Below are 18,181 nucleotides of genomic sequence, written 5' to 3'. Positions count from 1 at the left end.
AAAGTCCTGGAAACACTCAAGATGAAGCTGAGATCTGAAGGAGCGGGAGTGACAGTAGCCCAGCTACCTCATCTGTAAAATGGGAATAATAATATCTTCCCCTCAGGGATGCTGTGAAGGTCCAAAGAGATATTCATGTGAAGCGTCCAGCCTGGCACACAGGGGTGACATTACATGTTACTTCTCTCCCTCTCTTCATACACACAGGAGCTGACCAGGGCCTTACGTCTGTCTGTCTGTCTGTGGCTGATGACCAAGGAAGTCAGCAGCCCTCACAGGAAGAAATCTGGCTCCAGCTTCCTTAGCATCAGGGTCCAAACAAATAACCAGGCCCAGACACTGGCCTTGGAAAGGAGCCTGCACGGCTGGCCACTTCATGCAGGAATTTCACCCTGTGGCAAAGACTATACCAAACACAGTTTTCCTCCTAAAGTGGCTTCCTCCCTCCCCCCGCCACCAACCGGCACCAAGTGATTTATGTCCCATTGAGGACCTTTTCCCCTTCATAGCCCATCTGGCCTTCCTGCCTCAGCCTGCAGGGAGGGTGTAATCCTGTGTTTGCAGCTTTACAGATGGTTTCCATGGAAATTATGACAATATTACAGCTATTGTGGAGGCACGTCACTGCTGATTGAATGAGGAGACGGGACTTGAAAGGGGAAATGTGGAATTAAATATCAACAACCTAAGTCCTTAGCAACAATGACTAGTTTTTCGTAATGTGGTACCTACCCACAGTAACAAACAATAACAAACTAGTATTGTTCTTGTATTAACAATGTGAAGAAGGGTTATTTCTCAAATCCCTTATGGAGATTACACAGAGAGGATAAAAATCGGGCCCCAAGCCAGTGCTTACTGGCAATAGTCAGAAATGAGAATCTCACTTATATGTGGAATCCTAAATAAAAAACAAAAACAAAAAAAACAACTCATAGATACAGAGGAACTGGCGGCTGTGGCCAGAGGCAGGGGAGGGCAAAAGGGTCGAAGGGCGTCAAAAGGTACAAACCTCCCGTTACACAATAAGTAAGTCATGGGATGTAATGGACGGCATGGGGACTACAGTTAATCCTACTATATTGTATATTTGAAAGTTGCTACGACGGTAGATCTTCAAAGTTATCATCACAAGAAAAAAAATTTGATAAAAGAAGAAATGAGAGCAAGGTAAAATTTTAGATAGAGGTTAGAGAATTGAGGGGTGTAACTTAAGTAACTGAATACTTCTTATTTCCACCATGGCACACAAGACCAGGCTACAACTGCATAGGATTTGGTGTGGTTTGTTAACTGCTTTCTCTAATCATCAGAAGAGCTTTGCAAGGAACTGGGAAATAGAAATGCTTATTTAGGGAAAAGGAGTGGTCAGCACCCATTAATAGTTCCCAAATGTTGAAATGATAAAGCAACAATAAAACCAGACCTCCACTGAGGGTATCTTGCCAGCACTGTTCTTTTCTTTTCTTGTGGCCTATATTTTCTTCCATGAGAGGTTTAATCTTTTCTTTTTAATCAACTACATTTTGAGGTTTATTTGAGCAGGATTCTTTTCTTTGAAAGAGAAAATGCAAAGCTCTTATTCAGTTTGAAAAGCAATGCAAGGTCACTGTAAAAAAAAAAAAAATGTGAAAAATGTTCTGAAGAAATAGAAGAAAACATACGTTAATCCACTATCCCACTTCTAAGATTCTGTTAAATTTCTGTTTACTTTTTTATTGTGGCTGAGAGTGTGGGTTTGGGGATTCAGACAGAATTCTGGCTTTGCAAACTGAGCTCATGCAGGTTACTGAACCTCTGTAAATCTATTTTCCTACTCAAGTTGTTGATGGTGACTTCCTTCAGAGAGTGGAGGGACTAACCCAGGAACACCTTCTCACGCCTCTATGCTTCCACAGCATTGTTTTTAATGGCTCTATAGTATTCTGTCCTATGAATAGGCCATAAATTATTTACAATGTCCTGCTATTGAGTCAGGTGTTCTCTATATTTAATATTAAAATAAAAAGCGACTTCCTATAAATAATCTCTAGTCCTTCCTTTGCTTCCTATGTATTATTCAGCAGAGGGGTTCAATTCACCTAGTTTATAGCAAATACACTGAGCACATGGGACTGTGGTGAACATTAAGGAAGAGCAGCCAGGAGTGAGTGGCGGGTCCTGCCCTCACAGAGCTGAGCTAGTGGGCAGAGTGGAAGTAGCGCTGGGCGGGAGGATAGGAAATTTGGGTCTTAGCTCCACCCTCCCAACCCCCTTCTTGTAAATCTCTTTTTTCTCATTTGTAAAGTCGATGTAATTAGAGAACTTCCCTCCAAGGTTTTTGTGAACAGAATTCAACTAATAAACGTAAAATGCTTTAAAAAGTGCCTGGCACAGCACCATTCACAACAGCCAAAAATGCAGAAACGACCCAAATGTCCATTCGCTGGTGGATAGAAAAACCGAATGTAATATATCCACACGATGGAATATTATCCTGCCACAGAAAAGAATAAAGTACTGCTGGGTGCCACAACATGGATGAACCCGGAAAACATGACGCTCAGTGAAAGAAGCCAGACACAAAAGGGCTTCCTAGTGTATGATTCCATTTATATGAAATGGCCATTACAGGCAAATCTATAGAGACAGAAAGCAGATTAGTGGTTGCCAAGGGCTGGAGGGAGGGGGGCATGGGGACTGACTGCTTAATGGGTGGAGAGTTTCCTCTTGGGGTGATGGAAAAGTTCTGCAACTAGATAGTGGTCATGATTGTACAACATTGTAAATGGACTTACTACCACTGAAATGTACTTTAAAATGGTCAAAAATGATAAATTTTATGTTATGTATATTTTACTACTGTTTAAAAAAAACAGTGCCTGGCATGTAATAAGCACTCAATAAATTTTGTTTTTCATCTTTATTCCCATCTTGAGCTCTCAGTTTTCCTACTTCTAAGGTAAAAGAGACAAAATGATCTTTGAAACGGCTTCTAGCTCTGAGATTCTACAGTCTAGTTGGAAAACTCTGTCTTGTGATAGAGAACTCTTTTCGTGAATATCTATTCCCTCCCCTCCCCCTCCTCTGACCTGATGCAGGCCCAGCTCCCCGCTTCTGAGCGCTCATATTTTGAAGCTGCCATCACCTCTTCCACACGAACCCTTCAGGTACCTGACAGATCCCCGATTGCTGGAGACCCGGAAGAGGCTCATAGTGGACTCTCAGTAAATATCTGCTGGACCCACAAATGGTTGAGAGAATCAGTGAAGGAAACAGTGAGTGGATGGCCACTGACTCTGCCCGCAGGCCTCAAGTGGAGCCAACTGCAGCGGAGCTCCTGACCCCTGAGTCAGGTTTCCTGAATGGTGAACACACATCTTCCAAGAGGTGATGCACACCGGCCCAAGGATACCCTTTCCCGGAAAATTCCTAATCACACTTCTATTGGACAAGCCATTATGTCAGCTCTCAAAGCTCCCCATTTTTAATCTGTTGACAAGTCTTCAGAGTAGGAGGGTGGTTCTTTTTCTGCTCGGGTTCAAGTAGGCAGAAGGAAATTAAAAAAAAACAAAAAAAGAGTGAGTGAGCCTAGCCTTCTCCCCGTTCACTTAATACTACCACCTTCTGTTAACATCTCCAGGAGGTCTTTTCCACAGGCCCCTCTCCTCTCTGCAGCTCCAAGCTGTTTGCTGCCCTCGCACCTCTCCTTTTTCTAGCACCCCAGCAAAGCTTGACCTCCTCCTTCCTAATCACTCAGACTTCCTTTCTTTCTTTCTCACTGTCACGTCCAGGTCATCCTCCTCACCCTCTCCCTTTCTCCTGTCTGTTCTTTACAAAGCCTTCCCTCCACTTCATATTTCATTCTCTTAAAATAGCTTGCATAGTTCTCCTCTTCATGGTCAGATATGTATTTATTTTTAATGTCTTCCTCCAATCTCAGACACCCGGAAAGGGGGACAGGTGTTTCTGAGCCTTTTAGATGATCTTGCGTAGTTCCTATACCTACTTCAAATTTCTACATCTTTTCATATTGACAAGTTGCCATGACTCACTCTGCCATTCCAACATACACACACACACACACACACACCCCATGCCCCTTTTCTTATATTCAAGATGAGGGGTTGGCAAACTATTACTCTCGGGTCAAATCCAGCGTAACACCTGATGCTGCAAATAAGGTTTTATTGGCACACAGCCACAGCCATTCATTTACATATTGTCAATGGACAGCTTTGCTATATAGAGTTCAGTAGTTGGGACAGATAGCTTATAGCCTGAAAAGCCTAAAATATTTACTATCTGGACCTTTACGGAAAAAGTTTACAAACTCCTATTGTAGACAACTGAGTGACACCTAATCCTTTTATTTGCAGACACTTAGCTGAAAGCAAGCATTGCCAGATACTGTCTTCATTTCAAATCACCTCCACCCACTTCAAACTCCCTGTTCCCCACCAGTAATCTCACTGGCTTCCTGACTCTCCCTTGGTGGTGGGTAGAAGAAAACTGTATCTCTGGAAAGGTTTTCCCTCACTACCAATTGTGTGACATATCATCATTTATCAACTGTATTATTTTCCTTCTTACTCAGTATCCATTTATCATACAATTTTCCATTTCATTGGCTTTATTTATTTCTATCTAAATGACAGGATGTAGTCAGAGGAAAACAGCCCTTCCCCAGCCCACTTCCAACTCCCTGTAAGCACTGCATCTTTTCTCTTTGGACGTAGTCTAGCTTCTTGGAAATAAACAAGTGATTCTGCCTTCAAAAGAGACTGTCATTAATAGTGGTGTGTGGGCTCCGAGTCCTGCAGACCTGGATCTGAGCTCCATCTCTGCCACCATCCTTTGAATACTATCTGCCCTTAGCAAGTGCCTTTAAATCAGGTCAAGCAACCAGCAAGCCACAGCACCCAATAAAAATAATTATTAGGCAAAAGCAAAAATAAACAAATCGGACCAAATCAAACTTACAAGCTTCTGTACAGCAAAAGAAACCACAAACAAAATGAAAAGACAACCTATGGACTGGGAGAAAATATCTGCAAACGATGCAACTGACAATGGCTTAATTTCTAAAATATACAAACAGCTCACACAACTCAACAACAACAACAAAACCACCCAATCAAAAAATGGGCAGAAGACCTAAATAGACATTTCTCTAAAGAAGACATACAGATGGCTAACAGACACATGAAAAGATGCTCAACATCGCTAATAATTAGAGAAATGCAAATCAAAACTACAATGAGGTACCACCTCACACCAGTCAGAATGGCCATCATTAAAAAATCTATAAATAACAAAATGCTGGAGAGGGTGTGGAGAAAAGGGAACCCTCCTACACTGTTGGTGGGAATGTAAATTGGTGCAGCTACTATGGAAAACAGTATGAAGGTTCCTCAAAAAACTAAAACTAGAGTTGCCATATGATCCAGCAATCCAACTCCTGGGCATATATCTGGACAAAACTATAATTCAAAAAGATACGTGCACCCCAATGTTCATAACAGCACTATTCACAATAGCCATGACATGGAAACAACCTAAATGTCTATCGACAGAGGAATGGATAAAGAAGATGTGGTATATATATACAATGGAATCCTACTCAGCCATCAAAAAAATGAAATAATGCCATTCGCAGCAACATGGATGGACTAGAAATTATCGTACTAAGTGAAGTAAGTCAGAAAGAGAAAGACAAATACCATATGACATCACTTATATGTGGACTCTAATATATGACACAAATGAACTTATCTCCCAAACAGAAACAGACTCACAGACATAGAGATCAGATCAGACTTGTGGTTGCCAAGGGGAAGAAGGGGTGGGGTGGGGCGGGGGGGAGTTGGACTGGGAGTTTGGGATTAGCAGATGCAAACTATTACATAGAAAATGGATAAACAACAAGGTCCTACTGTATAGCACAGGGAACTATATTAAATATCCTGTGACAAACCATAATGTAAAATAATATAAAAAAGAATATATATATGTATAACTGAATCATTTTGCTGTACAGCAGAAATTAACACAACACTGTAAATCAACTATTCTTCAATAAAGTAAATTTTAAAAAAATAATTATTAGGTATTTGGTGCATTTCATGACAACTATCTTGAGTCACTCTCTACTTCTTCCTTCCCTTGCTCTATCTCCTGGTCTCTTTCTAGGGCCTCCTAGCTTCCAGTATTTTCTGCTTTAGCCACTGAGCTCACCTTTTGGACTTGACCAAACTCTGCTTTCCTATTTCGATTCTGAGAGCCCCATCCTCTTACTCTCCAAAAAGTCTCACCAGTAGATATTTTATTCTGGATAATCCTCTTAGCCAAGCCAGTGCTAGGTGCTCAACCCCATTCAGAACTAATTCTTAGCTGCCACCACATATTAGGAGAACAGCAAAGTGGTATAAAAAGCAGTTGGACAGTCTAAGAGCTTAAATCCTACTTTGTCCATTTCTAGTTATATGACTACAGGAAGTCAAGTAATCTCTCTGAGATTCAGTTTCTCTCCCAGACTACGTAGCTATTAATACCTATTTTGCAGAGTTACTGTGAGGATTAAAGACAGCAGTACCTTGCATAAATTAGTATTCCATAAATGGATCTTTGCATTAGAGCACACCTTGAACCTCATATTTGTGGCCTAGACTCAAGGAAAAGTAAAATAACAATAGATTTTGTTGGGAACTACTTTGGTAGAGAAAAATTCTATTTTTTAGTGGATCTCCTTTTACAACTTTAACTTTCTTCCTGTCTATATTTTATCTCCAGCTAAGATTTAAAATTTTCTTCTTCCCATGTCTTTTATTTGGTCCCCATTTACCTGGCTTTGTGTCCCCTTAATCTCATCTGCTATTGAGCAATTTGGCCCAGACTGTACCCGTCTTTCTTACAGAATTTACACAAAATACTTTCCTGGCTTTACACACTGCAGAATCCTGCCCGTGAAGTTTCACATAGGAAACAACCATTCCATACTCAGTGTTCCTGCAGCTGAAAATGACCACACCACAGGTGTCCATTTCTAGGAATTGTCCACTGACAAATGCTAATGAAGTGAATATGCAAAAAGATTTAGCTAGAAGGAGGTCTATCACTTCCTTATTTGCAGTAGCAAAAGAAGAGAAAGTAAAAATGAAGTCAAAACTGAAAACAAAAATATAAATGTCCAATTAAAAGGCATACGTGATTAAATATGTGATGCCTCACAGTAGAGTACTATACTGCTATTATAAGTTATATTTTGGAAAATCTTTGATGCTCTGTAAAGACGCCATAATAACTTAAGTTTAAAAAAATAGTTTAGGGTTTCAGATCCAACATGTAAGGAGCTAAGAAGTTGCCACTCCATCCTGACAAGGAAAATGCTGAGCAAACTAACACACCAACAACTCTTAAGGTGAGGACACAGGGAAAACCACTGCCCCCCAAACTGGAGAAAACAGGTGAATACAGAATCACAACTTACCTGAACAGAAAATCAGAAGCAAACACGACCAAGGGAACCAGTGCCAAGGTAGGAAAACCTGAACTGGGATTGATGAATTGCTGGAGGCTCAGCGTGCACAACTCTGCGAGTTAAAAACCCCAGGGGACCCAGTTATCCAGTTAACAGAGAACCCTCACAGTTCTGTGACTGTTACCTTCAAGAGGTTTCCCTGGTCCTCAGAGTGAAAAATCAGAGAAAAATCCCCTGCTGCTTCTGGCAGGGGGAGGAGAAAAAGAACCCTTTTGAAATACACCAGAGCATTCTGTTCTTCTTAACAAGGACTGCCTTCAGAAGTAACTAATTTACCAGAGCCTAACCTGCTGCGGTTTTATCAGAGCCTAACCTCCCTGAGGGGGAGGAAGAAATACCCAGCACTAGCCACCTCCAGCCTCCTGTGTGGGAGAAGGAAAATACACAACTCCAGCCCCCTCCAGCCATCCTGTCCCACCTAATAGGTGGCAGGGAAGGACTGTGAAAGTGGTGAAGTTCACAGTTCAGAGACACAGGTTCACCAAAAGACTGAGACCTTAATCATAGCACTACAGAATGCTTCCCCTACATCCACATCTTACCACCACATTAGTAAAGGTCTATTTATTGTAGTTCCTTTTACCCAGTACATTGCGTCCAGTTTTCAAAAAAAAATAACAAGGCAGGGACTTCCCTGGTGGTCCAGTGGCTAAGGCTCCACGCTCCCAATGCAGGGGGCCCGGGTTCGATCTCTGGTCAGGGAACTAGATCCCACATGCCAAAACTAAGAGTTTGCATGCTGCAACTAAAGATCACATGCACTGCAACAAAGATCCTGCGTGCCACAACTAAGACCCAGCACGGCCAAATAAATAAATAAATATTTTTAAATAATAATAATAAATAACAAGGCATACTAAAAGCAAAACAAACAAACCAACAAAAAAATACCCTACAGTTTGAAGAGATTGAATAAGCATTAGAAACAGAGTCATATATGTCTGGAATGTTGGAAATATCAGACAAGGAATTTAGAAAAAGTATGATTAATATGTTAAGGGTGTCAATGAAAAAGGTAGACAACATGCAAGAACAGAGATATAATATAAGCAGAGAGATGGAAATTCTAACAAAGAATCAAAAAAAAAAATTGCTAGAGAACAAAAACACTGTAACAGAAATGAAGAATGCCTTTGATGGGCTCTTTAGTAGATTAGATACAACTGAGGAAAACCTGAACTCTGAATTTGAGGTTATAACCACAGAAACTTCCAAAACTGAGGAAAGAGAAAAAAGATTGAAAAAGAAAAAAAAAAAAACCAGAACAGAATATCCAAGAACTTTGGGACAACTATATAAGGTGTAACATGTACATAATGGGAATACCAGAAGGAGAAGAAAGAAACAGAAGCAATATTTAAAGCAATAATGACTGAGAATTTCCCCCAAATTAATGTCAGACACCAAACCACAGATCCAGGAAGCTCACAGAATGGTAAGCCAAAAAAACAAAGCAAACAAATGAAAAAACTATACCTAGGCACATCACATTCAAATTTCATTAAATCAGAGATAAAAAAATCTTGAAAGAAGCCAGAGGGGGTAAAAACACCTTACCTACAGAGGAGCAAAGATAAGTATTGCATCTGACTTCTCAGAAATAATGCAAGCAAGAAGAGAATGGAGTAAAATACTTAAAGTACTGAGAGAAAAAAAAACAGACTAGAAATCTGAACTTGCAAAATATCCTGCAAAAGTGAAGGAGAAGTAAAGACTTTCTCAGACAAATGAAAATTGAGGGAATTTGTTGGCAATAGATCTGCCTTGTAAGAAATGTTCAGAGAAGTTCTTCAAAGAGAAGGAAAATGATATAGCTCAGAAATTTGGATCTACATAAAGACAGGAAGAGCACAGGAGAAGGAACAAGTGAAGACAAAATAAAAATTTTTATTTTTTATTTTGGATTGATCTAATATGTAACAATTTGTTCAAAATAATAATAGCAAAAATATATTCCTTTATTTATTTATTTATACTTATATATAAGTGAAATGAATATCAGCAATGACACAAGGAACACGTGGGAAGAAATGAGAATATTTGGTTACTATATGGTACTTGTACTACCTGTGAAGCAGTACAGTGTTATTTGAAAAGTAGACTTGGGTTAGTTGTAAATGTATATTGCAAACTCTAGTGCAACCAATAAGAAAAGTAAAAAAGAAGTATAACTGATATGTGAAGAAAACAGAGAAAATGGAATCACATAAAATGCTCAATTAAAATCATAAAAGGCAAAAAAAGAATGGAAGACAAAAATAAGAACAAGGACAACAAGTAGAAAACAGTAAGTAACAAATACAGTAAATATTAACCCAACTATATCAATAATCATTTTGTATGTGAATGGTCTAAATGCACCAATTAAAAGACAGATTGTCAGAGTTGATCAAAAAACACAACCCAGCTATACGTTGTCTACAAGAAATCAACTTTAGATATAAACTAAAAGTAGATGAATGGAGAAAAACATACCATGCTAATACTTATTAAAAGAAAGCAGGAGTAGCTGTATTAATTTCAGAGCAGACTTCAAAGGAGGAAAGTTATCAGGTATAAAGAAGGGCATTACATAATGATAAAGGGGTCAATGATACAGGAAGACGTAACAATTCTTAATGTATACATGCCTAAAAACAGAGCATCAAAGTATGTGAGGCAAAATCTGATAGAATTGCCAGGAGAAATAGATAAATCCACTGTTATACTTAGAGATTTTAACACCCCTCTATCCAAAATGGACAAATCCAGCAGGCAGAAAATCAATAAAGACATGGTTGAACTCAACAGGACTATCAATAAACTAGATATAACTGATATTTACAGACTATTTCGTCCAACAACAGCAGACTATACATTCTTCTCAAGCTCACACAGAATATTCACCAAGATATATCACATTCTGGGCTATAAAACATACTTTAACAAATTTAAGAGAATAGAAAACATATAATATTTATTCTCAGACCACAATAGAATTAAACTAGAAATCAATAAGAGAAAGATAGCTGGAAAATCCCCAAAATAATTGGAGATTAAACAACACCCTTCTAAGTAACACACAGGTCAAAGCAGAAATCTCAAAAGAAATTTTAAAATATTTTGAGCTAAATAAAAGTGAAAATACAACATATCAAAATCCATGGGATGCAATTAAAGCACTGCTTAGAGGGAAATTTATAACATTGAATGCATATATTAGAAAAGAAGAAAGATGTAAAATCAATAGTGTAAGCTTCCATCTTAAGAAACTAGAAAAGAAAGACAAATTAGATCCAAAGTAAGGAGAAGAAAAGAAAGAATAAAAATTAGAACACAAATCAACTAAATAAAAAGAAAAAGCAATAGTGAAAATTAAACCAAAAGCTGATTTTTCAAAAAGATCAATAAAATTGATAAGCATCTAGGCAGGATAATTAAGGAAAAAAGAGAAGACATAAATTAATTATATCAAAAATAAAAGAGGGGACATCACTATAGATCCCATGTACACTAAAAGGATAATAAAGGAATATTATGAAATACTCTACACCCATAATTTTTATAACCCAGATGAAATGGACTAATTCCTTGAAAGACACAATCCACTAAAACTCACACAAGAAGAAATGGACAATCTGAACACTTAATGGTGAGAAACTCTAAGGAACTGACATTATCCAACTTCAACACTTACAGTAATCAAGACAGAGTGGTTTTGGCAAATGGATAAACAAATAGATTAATGGATCAGAATAGAGAACCTAGAAATAGACCCATATAAATACAGGCAATTGATCTTGGACAAAGGAACAAAGGGAATACAATGGAGCAAAGGTAGTCTTTTTCAACAAATGGTGCTGGAACAACTGGTCATCCACATGCAACAAAATGAATCTAGGCACAGATCCTATACCCTTTACAAAATTTAACTCAAAATGGATCACAACCTAAATGTATCAATAAAATGCAAAATTCTAAACCCCTAGAAAATCAGATAGAAGAAAACCTAGATGACCTTGGGTATGACAATGACTTTTTAGATACAACAACAAAGGTACAATCCATGAAAGAAGTAATGGGTAAGCTGGACTTGATTAAAATTTAAAAACTTCTGCCCCACAAAAGAAAATGTTAAGAGAATTAGAAGCCACAGACTGGGAGAAAATACTTGCAAGAGACACATGAGATAAAGGATTCTTATCCAAAAAATACAAAGAACTCTTAAAACAATAAACAGTAATAAAATGAACAACCCAATTTAAAAATGGGCAAAAGACCTGAACAGACACCTCACAAGAAGAAGACATACAGATGACAAGTAAGCATATAAAAACATGTTCAGCATTGCACGTCATTAGGGAATTGCAAATTAAAGCAACAATGACATACTACTACACACCTATTAGAATGGCGAAAATCCAAAATAGTGATAACACCCAATGCTGGCGAGGATGTGGAGCAAGAGGAATTCTCATTCATTGCTGGTGGGAATACAAATGGTACAGCTACTTTGGAAGACTTCTTACTTCTTCTACTTTGGAGATTTCTTACAAAACTAAATATACTCATCATATGATCCAGCAATCACACTCAACTTACTCAAATGAACTAAAAATTTATGTCCAAGAGAATGGACTTGAGGACACGGGCAAGGGAGGGAGAAGCTGGGGCAAAGTGAGAGTAGCATCGACATATATACACTACCGAATGTAAAATAGTTGGCTGGTGGGAAGCAGCAGCATAGCACAGGGAGATCAGCTCGGTGCTTTGTGACCACCTAGAGGGGTGGGATAGGGAGGACGGGAGGGAGGCTCAAGAGGGCGGGGATATGGGGACATGTGTATGCACATGGCTGATTCACTTTGTTGTACAACAGAAACTAACACAGTATTGTGAAGTAATTATACTCTAATAAAGATCTATTAAAAAAAATAAATAATAAATAAATAAAAGAGAAAAAAAATTATGTCCACACAAAAAGCTGCAAATGAATGTATACAGCAGCTTTAAGTCCTAACTGCCAAAACCTGGACACAGCTAAAATGTCCTTCAGTAAGTGAATGGATAAATAAACTGTAGTTAATCTAGACAATGGAATATTCAGTGCTAAAAAGAAATGTGCTATCAAGCCATGAAAGGACACAGAAGAAATTTAAATGCATATTACTGACTAAAAGAAAGCAATTGAAAAGGTTAGATATTATATGATTCCCACTGTATGACATTCTGGAAAAGGCAAAACTATAGAAACAGTAAAAATATTTATAGTTGTCAGGGGTTAGAGGAAAGGGAGGGATGAACAGGCGGAACACAGAGGATTTTTAGGGCAGTGAAAATACTCTGTATGATACTGTACTGATGGATACCTGTCACTGTACATTTGTCAAAATCCACAGAATGCGCAACACCAAGAGTGAACCCTAATGTAAACTATGGACTTTGGGTGATGAGAATGTGTCGATAGGTCCATCAAGTGCAACAAATATACCACTCTGGTGGGGGAAGCTGATGATGGAGGAGGCTATGCAAGAGTGGCGCAGGAGAAATATGGGAAATCTCTGTACTTTCCACCCAATTTTGCAATGAACCTAAACCTGCTCTCAGAAATAAAGATTATTAAATGTTTTAAAAAGTGGTAAAAAAAAAAAACTGTTTAAAAACAGATAATACCGCATGTTCCCACTTTTATTTTGGAGTAAAGAAAATACACTCTTGTGTTGATGGCAGTTTTCTCTGAGAGATTATGACAAAAGGCAGTTTATGTTTTCCTAATGTGTATCTATTTGGTTCACCTTTGTTCCTCTAACATTAGTTTTTGATTGCTCACCTACATAGCTGGTGCTTAGTGAATGTTTTTGAATCAATGAGAAAAGAGAAAATTAGTGCACGAAGGGAGATTTGGGGACTCCTCATCATATTTATGGTGACCCTTGTTCTCCACACCCCACTGGCCCAACCCCAGGCATATATATTTATAAAGAGTACACTCAGCATTAGGCATCACCTGGCCTGCAGCCTCATCACAAGCCTTCAATGGTTTGGAACTTTTCTCTTAGATACTGGTCCATAAAAGACGATATGTCCCTGAAGGACTCAGGCTGACAGTGAACTCATTAATGACTATTATATTGATATTAGAACCACTGACTGCTATGGCTTTGTTCCAAAGATCATAGACTTACAAGCACTCACCCAACTGGGTGGGCAAGATGAGCCACCAGGGTCCAAGAAAAAAATATCAGGATTTATATTTATGATGATATCTCTTCTTTTTTAGTTTGTACTTTTTCTTTGTATCTAATAATGTCATAAGATAATAATATATTATTTGTAGACGTAATTTATATATATGCACATGTGTGTACATATATGTATATATACACATATATAGAAAGAGAGCATGCTCAAAAAGTTTTTGCATAAAGGTACACAATCAGAAAAGTTTATAGACCACTGGTCCAGCCCCTTCATTTTAGAAAGGGGGAAACTAAAACTCAGAGAAAAGGGAGGCAACTTGCCTAAATTGTATAGCTAGCTGGTTAAAGGAAGCTAATGCTTTATCCAGTTGTCTTTTTTCTGCCTCATCTCACTGTTGTTTTGATGGAGTTGAACTGTTTTTTGAATGCCATGTGAGTCCACGTTAAGAGTACAGATAAATTTTAACATGACATTTTCCTGAACGTTTAGTTTTTTAAAAGTGCTTACACACCCAAACAGACCTTCTGCCTCTTCTTGCAAAAGAAGGGCTGAACTTGCATTCAAGGATTCCATTCCCCTCGGCCAGATTTCCTCTTCCTAGGAAGCTTTATCCACTGTCTCACAGGAACATTATTTGATTACTGGAAACTAATCATAAAGAGAATCAGCTATAGAAATCGCTCACAGAAAAGTATCACAGACCATCCTCTGGCTTCTAAAACATTACTTACAAGAGCCGTCAGCAAAACCTTGTCTCCAGGGCCCATTACTTTGAGGGAACTCTGCCAATCGCAGCATTACTTAGAAGGCACATTTTTTATGTCCCTCAAATGCCTACTGTCAGACTAAACTAAAGTTCTGAATGGTTTCAAACACATCCAAGTTTGGCTAAGTAAATGTACTCCCAGATTCAAGTGTGGCCTGAGGGCCAGGTAAGTAAGAACTTTTTTTCCCAGCCTGAGTGCAAACTTTAGTTTGTCTGAGCAGCCTTGTAAAATTCATTTACACTACAGGGTTTCGATCTGGATGACTAGAGAAGCCTTTATAATCCTAGAATTCTATTGCCAGCTGTCTTCCTTTGTGTAGGTTAAGGAGGAAGACTTCAATTTCTCTGAATAATTTTGAAAACCATCACCCAGGACAACAAAAAGACAAATGGTAAAAGGTAAGAGGCACAGCTCATTTGTTTCAAATTCTCTCCTCCTACAGCCCAAAGCCCTGCTGACTTCATAGGGAAAAATCTTGCACAAAAGTGGCCCATGTGAGAAGCAGGGAACTAGAAATGACCCCCAGTTCCCGAAAGGGAGTTATCAATAGACCCACATAATCATGTCTTTACTTTGTTTTCACTGGATGACAGAGTCTGCAGAATCATTTGCTCTTGGCAGACTATATATCATAATTCTCCTCCCTTTAGTAATTTCCTCACTGCTAGAAGTGATTTCCTTTCTGCATGCATGGAAACCTTCTTGACAAATGGTGAAAAAATATTTACTTTTCACTTAGAATTGCTTTTTTATGTACTGACTGTCAAAAATCATAAACAAAAAGTTATGTGGAAGAGTTTGGCAATATGAATGCCTATCATGAGAAAAATGTAAATACATAATTTAATAAGGTGTTTACAAATAGATCCAGAACCACAATAGAAACAGCCAGTAATACCTCAAACCTGGAACATGGCATTTGGAGTATAACTCAGTGACATTTTTTACATTTTTATTCTGCCAAACACTTTTGTTATTTAACCCTTTCATAATTTATTCTTTTATTAACTAAACTCATTTCCGTCAGGTGGGAATTAATAACTAGGTATGCTAGAGACAAAGCATATTTTAATTTTATCATGATATTTTAAAAACCTCTTTCTATAGCTTCAGAATCAACTTGGAAGAATAAGGATTTTGCAGCAACTGTTCTCAAAGACTGAGCAACTGAGCTCCAAGAATTCTGAATAACGGACTGGCAGGGAGATGGAGACGGTTTCTAAGGTGTATGTAGTGGGAAGGTCTGTCCTTGCCTTGCATTACAGTAACATGTCTGGAAAAGACATAGATAAAGAGATAGAGATAGAGATGTCAGGCACATAGAAAGTGCTCAAAAAGAGATACTTATTATCAAATCTGCAGATAGTCCAAAACTGGAGTAAGGGATATTGTACTATAGAATTAAGCTTCAAAATTATCATTATAACAGAAAAATGAGCAAAATGGTGATGAATATTACAGAGGAAAAAAATTAAATCCTGCAGTTAAAATATTTTTTCCTTTTGGTTTTGTTTTAAGTTCAACTGTACCAACATAGTATGTAGATATCCTGGCTTATGTGGAAAAGTTTCTGAAGGCTGAGTGACATGGAGTTTATTATGGAGACAACAGTAGGACATGGATTAATGAATTATTATGTGTAATCTTTACTACAGAAACATATGTTGTGTATAAATCACGGAAAGTAACTAGCCTAATGCATTTTGCCATGGCCATATCCCATCTAGAACACTGTGTTCAGTTCTGGGCACTATATTTTCAAAAGAATATTTACAAAATATAGTATAACCTGAAAAGGAAATCCAAGTGATAAAAGGCTCATACAATGCAGAGCTGAAGAAGCTAGGAATAATAAGGCTAAAAAGGAGAATTTTAGGAAGAATGTGATAATTGCTCTAAAACATATAAAAGGCAGTAAAAATCAATGAGTAACAGTAACTAACATGTATTGAGCACCATACGCAAAGTAGTCACTGTTATCTGCATTTCGCAAAAGAGAAAAACTAAGGCACAAAGAATAAGTTACACATTTATGGTCATATAATTTGTAAGGGTTGAGCCAGTTTTCATCCCACTAATGCACCCCAGATCTGGGAGAGATCTTAAAGCTACTTCCCAAATATTTCTAACCTCTATCTTACAGGATCCCAGTAAGATTGTACTGTCTCAGTTCTTTTGAAGTGGGACATGGACTGATGATTTGCTCTGGCCCATGAAATATGAGCATAAGTCATGCTCATGACTTCAGTGTGGGAGTTTACGAGTCTGTGAGCAATTTACCACGTGCTTTTACCACCATGGATGTGAGGACATGGGACCTCCATCAATCTAGGTCTCTGAGGAGCAATAATGAACAGAGCGGCCCTGCAGATCCATCATAGACAAGGAGCAGGAGCAAAAAACAGTTATTGTTTGATTAAGCCACTGAGATTTGGGGACTGTTTGTTACTGTGGCATTACCCCACCTTTTCTGACAGATACACAAGCCTACATGCCTAAAATGATTAAACTATCTCAGAATAAGGAAATATAGTTATTCTTATATTTCCAGTGGTCAGAACTAAGAATAGTTTGTAGAAACTACAGGTGGTAGACTTGGGCTTATTTAATTTTTTTAACGTAAAGTCATCCAAAATTGCTTCATGAAGAAGTGAGCTCCCTGAAAATGGCAGTATTTAAACAGAGGCCAGATGATGATTTTGTACCTATGTAGCAAAAGAGATGGCTTCATTAAGGGGGTTTTATCAAACTTTTATCCAGCACCTCCAATGTGCCAGGCATTTCAGCCACGAAGATAAATCCAAACACTCGATCCCTACCCTCAAGGAGATAATCAAGTTCAGAAGTAGATAACCTCTGCTGTCTCTTCTAACAGTGTGATTCAACCAAATTAGAGATAATAACATGGTCTGGATGAAGCTGACAGCAAACCCGAACTTAGAAATAACCACGTAGCACTAGAAATCCTGGTTGTATTATTATTTTTCAATTAAGAGGCAAAAGTACAGGGTTTGCAAAAGGAAGGAAAACGAAAGACTTGTTGGGTTTAAAAGAGGAACATTTTCCCTTTCTCTAGTTACCATTCTTAAAACTTGCAAACCAGGCATATTATCTGGCTTACATCAGGGGTGTTCCAGCAAAGGGAATAGTACTGACTCAGAGCAATTGTTACCGACCTTTTCCATCACCTCTCCCACCCCTTAGAGTCAGGAAGGGAACATTTCAATACTGATCAAAGTCAGACCTGAAGAGAGGCAATAATCTTTCCCTAGGGCCATTCTTCAGTTTAGAAATCAGCCAAACCCTTTCCAAAAGATCAGAAGATTTTCCTAAAAGGGTATTTGAGCAAGGCCTAGAGAAATCCCGTATACTAAGGATAATGTGAAAATCACAAACTAAATAAGTGATTCCAAGGCACAATGACATTGGTCCCCAAAGGCACCTTAAAACAGTACTAATTTCGGTACTTTCTTTCCCACTATTAATACTTAAAGCTTTATTATTTTTAAACTTCCAAAAATCACACAGTGCAGAGAAGTTCTGTCCTTTCACTGGCTCGCTGCATTTTAATGGAAAAACATCTAAAACTTAGGTTAGCATTAACTGTAATTGTTCTCAGGCAAACATTTCCATTTCAGGTTATTATTCATAACAGTATTAGCACAGTATAATATATGCAGCTGGAATTTGCAGCCATTATCTAGACAAGGGTGAG

General features: G+C 38.1%; 1 protein-coding gene across 1 annotated transcript in view; it reads right to left on the bottom strand.

Annotated features, from left to right (window-relative positions):
- DPYSL3 (dihydropyrimidinase like 3) overlaps positions 1-18,181 on the bottom strand; it is a 113,321-nt gene that overhangs the window by 93,470 nt on the left and 1,670 nt on the right. The window lies entirely within an intron of this gene.

The sequence above is a fragment of the Balaenoptera physalus genome (assembly GCF_965194825.1).
Source record: "Balaenoptera physalus genome assembly, chromosome: 3".
Classification (NCBI taxonomy): Eukaryota; Metazoa; Chordata; class Mammalia; order Artiodactyla; family Balaenopteridae; genus Balaenoptera; species Balaenoptera physalus.
Note: the sequence above shows the minus strand (reverse complement) of the source record. Positions and strands in the feature narration are given on the sequence as shown.